The sequence below is a fragment of the Orbicella faveolata genome, unplaced genomic scaffold (genome assembly GCF_042242905.1).
Source record: "Orbicella faveolata isolate gen_17 unplaced genomic scaffold, um_ofav_v1 contig_34, whole genome shotgun sequence".
Lineage (NCBI taxonomy): Eukaryota > Metazoa > Cnidaria > Anthozoa > Scleractinia > Merulinidae > Orbicella > Orbicella faveolata.
In genome coordinates, this window is record NW_028301563.1 from 20,165,650 (window position 1) to 20,172,500 (window position 6,851).

The window sequence follows — 6,851 nt, forward strand, 5'->3', positions numbered from 1 at the left end:
AATGATGAAAAAGTGGCTTCTTGTTAAAGCATACCCATATCAAGGCTAGAGTGCAAAAACCGTATCCTATTTATGACCAAAATGGCCAAAATCAGCTAAAATCGATACCCTATTTACGACTAAAACGGCTGAAAAACCATACACTTCGGGGCTGCACAGACCTATATAGCCCATATAAGGGAGCTCCCCCCCCCCTCCCCGGGGGAAGGGCTACGTGATCGGTGAGTGAGGGAGTTATGCATGTGCGCGTGTGTCAGACCAATCGCAGTGTGGGTTGTATCAAAGAACGAATAAAATTGCCTGTTAGAAAATAAGATGGTATCTACATTAATCTGGAGACGTGTCAGATTACTGCAGTTTGTTCAGTAAAACATTTTATGGCTTACTATTTAGTTATCTTACCATTACCGATGTAACATCGTATGTACATCATAAACTCCCAGTTTCTTTCTTGCTGTACATCGCAACCAAAAAAACTTGTCAAATCAACCAAATCATTACTGTAAACAGTTCCGTGAATGCTCCTATCTCCGAGACTTTTAGTTCACAAAAAAATAACTCTTGCACGCCTTGCGTGCCTATGTTTTTACTAGGGGACGGGACGGTGTTTCCCAGGTCAAAGCTCGAAACCTATCAATTGTGAGTTTTATCGTGAGGGTGTTTTACCGGATCTTTCTGCAGGTTCCGAAACACATTTACAGCTGCCTTTGAAGCTAAATATTGTCGGTAAGAAGCTTTGTGAAGTGTAGTGTATTGTATTATGTTGTTTGTAGTAATGGAGTGATTGTAATTTCAAATGGCTCATGTTTATGAAGCCATTTCGACATGTTCATCAGCAATCTAAGTATTGTTGATCGTGTTGCTTTCAAGCGGCACGAACTAAGCTGGTACTAGTTTGTATAGTCCACACTGTTGTGTTTTACATTTTGCAGCTAAGATCTGCCTCCGTCAAGGGCATAAAGAAACGCTGTCATGCCGACAGAGCAAATTTTCATTCAGCTTATTACCCTTGTGAGATAACTTTAAGAATTCCTGGGAATTCCTAGGAAAAAATTCCTAGGAATTCCTAAGAATTCCTAGGAACTCCTAGGAATCTAACGTGTGAATTTTCACGGTAATTCGGACTCGGAATTCCAACTGAAATATACTCACCTTGAAAATTCCTTAAAATTCCCAAAAATTCCTAGGAATTTCTGAGAATAACTTGGAATTTGTAGGATTTTTTTTGAGAATAGGTTGGAATTTTTTGAAAAATCTGAGAAAAACTGGGAATTTTGTATCATTTGAAGGCCAGGTAAAATTTTGATGATTTAAATGCCCGGCATTAAAATAACAAATAAAGTCACTGATATCACATCAAACAGGTGTTAAATCAATGGTTTATTACATTGGCTTTCATGAATTTAAACATAAGAATAATTATCCTGTTTCTTTTTCATTACATCAAGAATCAAAAGTAAAAAAAACAGATATGAAGGTCAAACATTTACATGTTTGATAAAAAGAGAACTTTTTCAGATAATTTACTTACTTTTTTAGTTTTCAAATACAACAATTTTCCATACACAAGATTTTAGCTTAAATTATTGTTATTATGTGGAACAAATCTGGATTTTGATGATTGTACGGAATCTATGATAAGAACAAAACTGAAACATTCCATAAAATTCAAAAAGACTGAGTTTGGGCAAACTTAGCTGCTGTTCAGTTATTTCTGTTGATTCCGCAGCTTCTTTTGTTGCCCTCTTATTAGGGTGTCAACAGCTAGCCTCTTCATCTTCATCTTTGTTGTATGACATCTAAAACAAAATTTAAAAAATACATTACGTTGCGATATATATGAGGTACTGTAAGACTGAGATCCAAATATTTATGTGCTCACAGTTTAATACATGGAGCTAATTAAGACCTGACTGTAAGCTGGTTGAAATGTTAAAGGAGAAGACTTGATAATTGTGAAGGTGCTTGTATACCATTGATAAATATGTTACATAAATCTTGAGCTTACAGTAGATTAAATCAAGGTTTTCCTTCTTCTATAAGTGTATCAACAACTCTCGAATTGGAGGATATATATCACGGTTTTTAGCCAAATTTAGACATTAGAAATATTAAAAAAGACACTTAAAACATTAAAGGAACATTTAAATAATAGAGTAAACACAAAAGAATATACGGATGGACAAAAATTGAAGATCAACACGGATTGCCATACAGTCAGGCTGAAACACACAGGAGATATTATCAAACTCATGCACACTGTGGCTGCCTCGTTGGAGTTTTTGTCAAGAACTTTGACTGGGATCAGAGAGAACTGCTATATTTGTTTCGTTTGAACAAGTGTGGCGAGAGAAACGACTTGTTATTCGCATATCAAATTGTTTAGGCACGCACTCTGGGCAACCTAAATTGTTCCAACTTTGCTTTAGCCAGAATTCATTTCATGCCATGACTGAGTGACCCACTCGTGTATGATTCGTGATGATAAAGTTCATTGAAAAGCTTTTGTCTAAATACAAGAATTTACTTTGTATAATGTAAGGTTACTTGAATTTGATTACTCACCAAATAATTTTGTATACGGCTAATCTGCCCTTTGAATTTTTCCCCGTTGAAACATCCACAGTAAGACTTTCTTTTAGCTCCAAATCTTCGCCAAGAATAACTTGTTTCTCGTTAATGACACTCACGCTGTTTTCTTCTGGTCACAGGACCACAGCAAAAACCATTTTGATATAATTTTGGAAGTGAAATGACTACTAAAACGCAAGAGCGATCAACTGTTAACGCTGAATTCAAAGATGGGCGCCAAAAGAGGATGAATAAAGCGATCTTTGTCACGTTCAGTCATGAGAATTCGCGTGCTGTGATTGGTTCAGTTGATCAGTTGAGGAGAGAATGGAAACTGGAGAAGAAGGGGAGAGAGAGAGAGGGGTCTGCTAAATATGCGAGCCAGCGAGCCAGCGAGCCATGCGAGCCACGGTGTGAGCCATGCGATTCATGCGAGTCATGCGAATCATGCGAGCCATTTATGCGAGTATTTTTTTTTTCTTCAACTGGTTTGGGAGGTCGTCGACTTTTCGCCAAGAAACATAGATCTCGCGCCCGACTATCACTAAACTATCGCTATAAACCGCTCGCCCACGGGGACAGGTATAAACGGTACAACCTCGCTCCTAGAGTACTCTCTCTTTCCGGGCCTGGGAAATTAATTTTAAATAAAAATTTAGCTACAAAAGTGCCTACAATTGAAATATTCCCAAAAGAAAATCCTAATCTCGCTTCGGTTACCAGAACTATTGCTGGTGCGGCAAATATGAAAAATGCTCTAAACATCTGCACATCGTGCCAAGTCTTGCGTCATAGTAATGGCTACCCTGAGTGTGATGAATTTTTTTTTGTTTCATATTTTTGTTGTTTGGAGAAAATTTTGTGTATTCAAATCGCCCAGGATCCGCAAAAAATAAAAACGATGCGTCAAAAATTTATTAAGGTTCAGGACTAAAGTAAAGAAATTTTCTGAGAGAAACGTACGGCTCCACCGCCCCACCGCTACTCGAATGGGTAAGTGAATGGTATCCATTGGCACCTGTCATTCATTGATATCCACGTTGAAAATCATTCAAGAAAAAAGAGAGCAGTACTTCAGGACAACTCCGTGTATTGGCGTCAAGAATGGTGAGTGAATCGCGTAATTTTAACAGGTTCGCTCTTTAGTGAATCAGAGTTACCAAAACTTTGTCGGTTGGCTGACTGCTGCATGTGGTTGTCCCTTCCCTTAGAATTTAATATTGCAAGAATTTAATATTGCGATCTTATTCACCTTGTTCCGTTGCTCTTGTTCTTGTTTTCATGTGAATGTAAATGTAACAAATAAAAAATCTTAACATTTTTACTAGGGCTCGCATGACTCGCATGACTCGCATGGCTCGCATGGCTCGCATGGCTCGCATGGCTCGCATGGCTCGCCCTTTGGCTCGCATGGCTCGCTGGCTCGCAGGTTTATAAAACTCGCTACACTCTTATGTAATTTTAAGTAAACTTTTCGTTAAAAATTACCAATACTGACATTTTTACTGTGAAAATTATGCGGCTTACTTATCATGCTAGTTTAAACAGCTGCCCCATATGAATGATAATGAAAAACAATTATGTATGTACAAATTCATTGTAAACTGCCGACTGTACAACTTTACAGCAATCGTGCATTATAATCACTCAGAAGTATTTTTATATTCACCTTAACTGTAAACTGCTGACTGTACAACTCTACAGTAATCATGCATTACATTATAATCACTATATATTTATGATCACTATTATTTACACTGCAACAATTTGTATTTTACAAATGGCTAAGACTCCCTACAGACTAATTACTTTATCTGAATCTCAGATAGAACATAGTTGAAGCACATTTGTTTAGTATGAAATTGTTACAATTGAAAATAATATTTTTACGAAACTACATTTTTAGAAAGAGCCACCCCATATTTGACTTTCATTCTTCTCGCACCGTTAACTGGGTGGTATGCATGTCCAAAGTGGATGGAAGATCAATGTTCAAAGACTGTACAATGTTTGGCACGTTTTATACGAAGAACTGGCATTCTCTTGGTAAGTCATGTATTGAAAGTTCCTGTCCATAACCCCATACCTCGGTAGCTGCAAGTTGCATAATAGATGGAACCTGTCCTGCTGTTCTGAATTCTGTAATGGCAGTTGGCCGGAATGACCTCTGGTTTTCCAATTGCGATGTGCCTTTGGTGGAAGCTTTCCACTGCAGTTCAAGTTTGCGGCCTTCAGCTTTGAGGGACTTGATCATGCTTGATGTGTTGCTATTTAGTTTCCTTGCTTCCCTAGCTTTGGGATATCTTCCTTGCTTCCCTAGCTTTGGGATATACATCTTTTGCTGTCAGTGGCCCATGGTTTTCACATTTTCGGATCGTATTTAACTTCTTTCTTGCCTCTTGAAAAAGGTCTGAGGTCAGCATGTTTGCATATGCCTTCATTCTCTCTTCATGTACTTCTCTTGCTGCTTCAGTGGTGCAGTTGTTGTTTTTTCCACTGTGAAGTATGTTCTCAACAAATGTTATCGAGGCTTGTTTTGACAGCTCTGACATGTTGTTTTGAAGATAAAGTTGTGAAAGGTTAGACTGCCTTTCAGCAATTACGTTGTTCACAGGAATACTGAAAATGTGTTTGGCATAGAACTCAAAAAGGTAGGGGTTAGCTTCTTTGTTGATGAGACTACTCTGTGGTGATGTTGCAACTCTTTTGATATCATTCAGTAGTTTTGGTTCCTTCAAGTTCCAGATTTCTGCCCATTTAACTAAACCAGTTCTGTCCTTACAAACCAATGTGTGAAGGTTTTGTCCGTGGACATAGAAATTTTGCACTGACCTGCTTTCTTTTTCTCTTTCAGTTGGCAGCATGACAGGAATTTCAAGAGCCTTCAAAACAGAATACCAGAAAGAACTTTGGTATCTTGGATCAGCTCCAATTCCAAATAACTTGGGGAAGGACAACCACTCTGATCCATGGTCTTTAACAACTTTAAGTGCTTCTTGCAACATTGGCCTCTGCACTTCCTGACGAAAGTGGTTGATGGCTGCAGGATCCTTCAGTGACATCTTCACCTGCTGCTCAGTTAAAGGAAAAGATGCTGATGGAGACATCAACATTTTACTTAATGTTTCGTGATGTTTAAGGACAGTTGCCAGCCATAATCGTGCCAGGTATCCACTTGAGAAGCCAAGTTCTTGATCTGTTGCTTGTGATGCATTGAGAGATGGAACAAGAAACTTGTCAAGAAACTTGTACAAAAACGTAATTTCCACTTGAATTATTGGACAGGAGCTCAACTTGATAACATTTTGCCACACTGTGTAGTGGCTGTCTGACTTTGGCATTCTTTCCAGGACACTCTCTCCAAGTTGTAGACAGGCTTTACCGTACTTCAAGTGCCATTGAAGTGTCTCATCTCGTGTCAATAAAGGACTGGGGACGGGGTGGCTCTTTACTTAAGATTCCTAGTGATACATACATTGATTTGTACTGACCTGGGCATTCATGATGAAGCCAAGATACCTTATAAAGTAGTTGCAATACATGGTTGTTATTCATGTCACCCTTGGCCCCAAACCCAGCTTGGCACATCCTTCTTAACATAATGTTCAGGAAGTGGGGGTAACATCCAACAAAGAACATGTCCTTTTCAAAAACCCTTGAATTATTTGCTATTAAACAATTAGCCTTCCCCTTCTGTGTTGAGGCATTATCCCCAACCAACCCTGAAACATTAGTTATGCCATATTCATCATGAACAACATGATATTCTACATCAGACTGGTGTTTTCCTGACCCACTCGCTGTCAAACTGTTACCAAGGACATGTGCGCTGGGTTTATTGATCTCTGGGCACCACGTGTGGACACCTACAATGTGCTGCTCTTCGCGACCTTTGTTGGAGTCATCACTCCATACATGGAAATGATATTGGCTACTTGCAAATCTTTTGCATAATATCAGTTTATCGGCCTCCCCTAATAGGATATTCCAGTCTGCCAGTGTGGATGGTGAGACAACAACATTTGTTGGGGGGCTACAGTTGAATAAAATACTGAAAATTAGATGTAATGCAATGGGTGTCTTTTGGCTAGAAAGCAAACATGCATGCTGTAAATATCTCATGCAGGCTATAAACATGACTGTTCTATGATTTGTTCCATTTTTGGCATGAGAAAATGTATCCACAAGGGAATACCTAGGTTTCTTTACATTTTCATCATTTTCCTTTAATTGTCTTTTCAGCTTTGTGGAAGCAGATTTCGTCCCTCGTAGTTTGTTAC

At 38.7% G+C, this 6,851-nt stretch overlaps 1 long non-coding RNA gene and 1 pseudogene across 1 annotated transcript in view; both read right to left on the reverse strand.

Annotated features, from left to right (window-relative positions):
- Window positions 1-2,762, reverse strand: part of LOC149105204 (uncharacterized) — a 182,747-nt gene extending 179,985 nt beyond the window's left edge. Inside the window, exon 1 of the long non-coding RNA XR_016201342.1 lies at window positions 2,566-2,762. This is a non-coding gene — a long non-coding RNA (uncharacterized LOC149105204). The remainder of the gene's footprint in view (window positions 1-2,565) is intronic.
- Window positions 2,763-4,859: 2,097 nt separating this feature from the next.
- The window catches only part of LOC110054697 (uncharacterized), a 2,707-nt pseudogene continuing 715 nt past the window's right edge, over window positions 4,860-6,851 (reverse strand).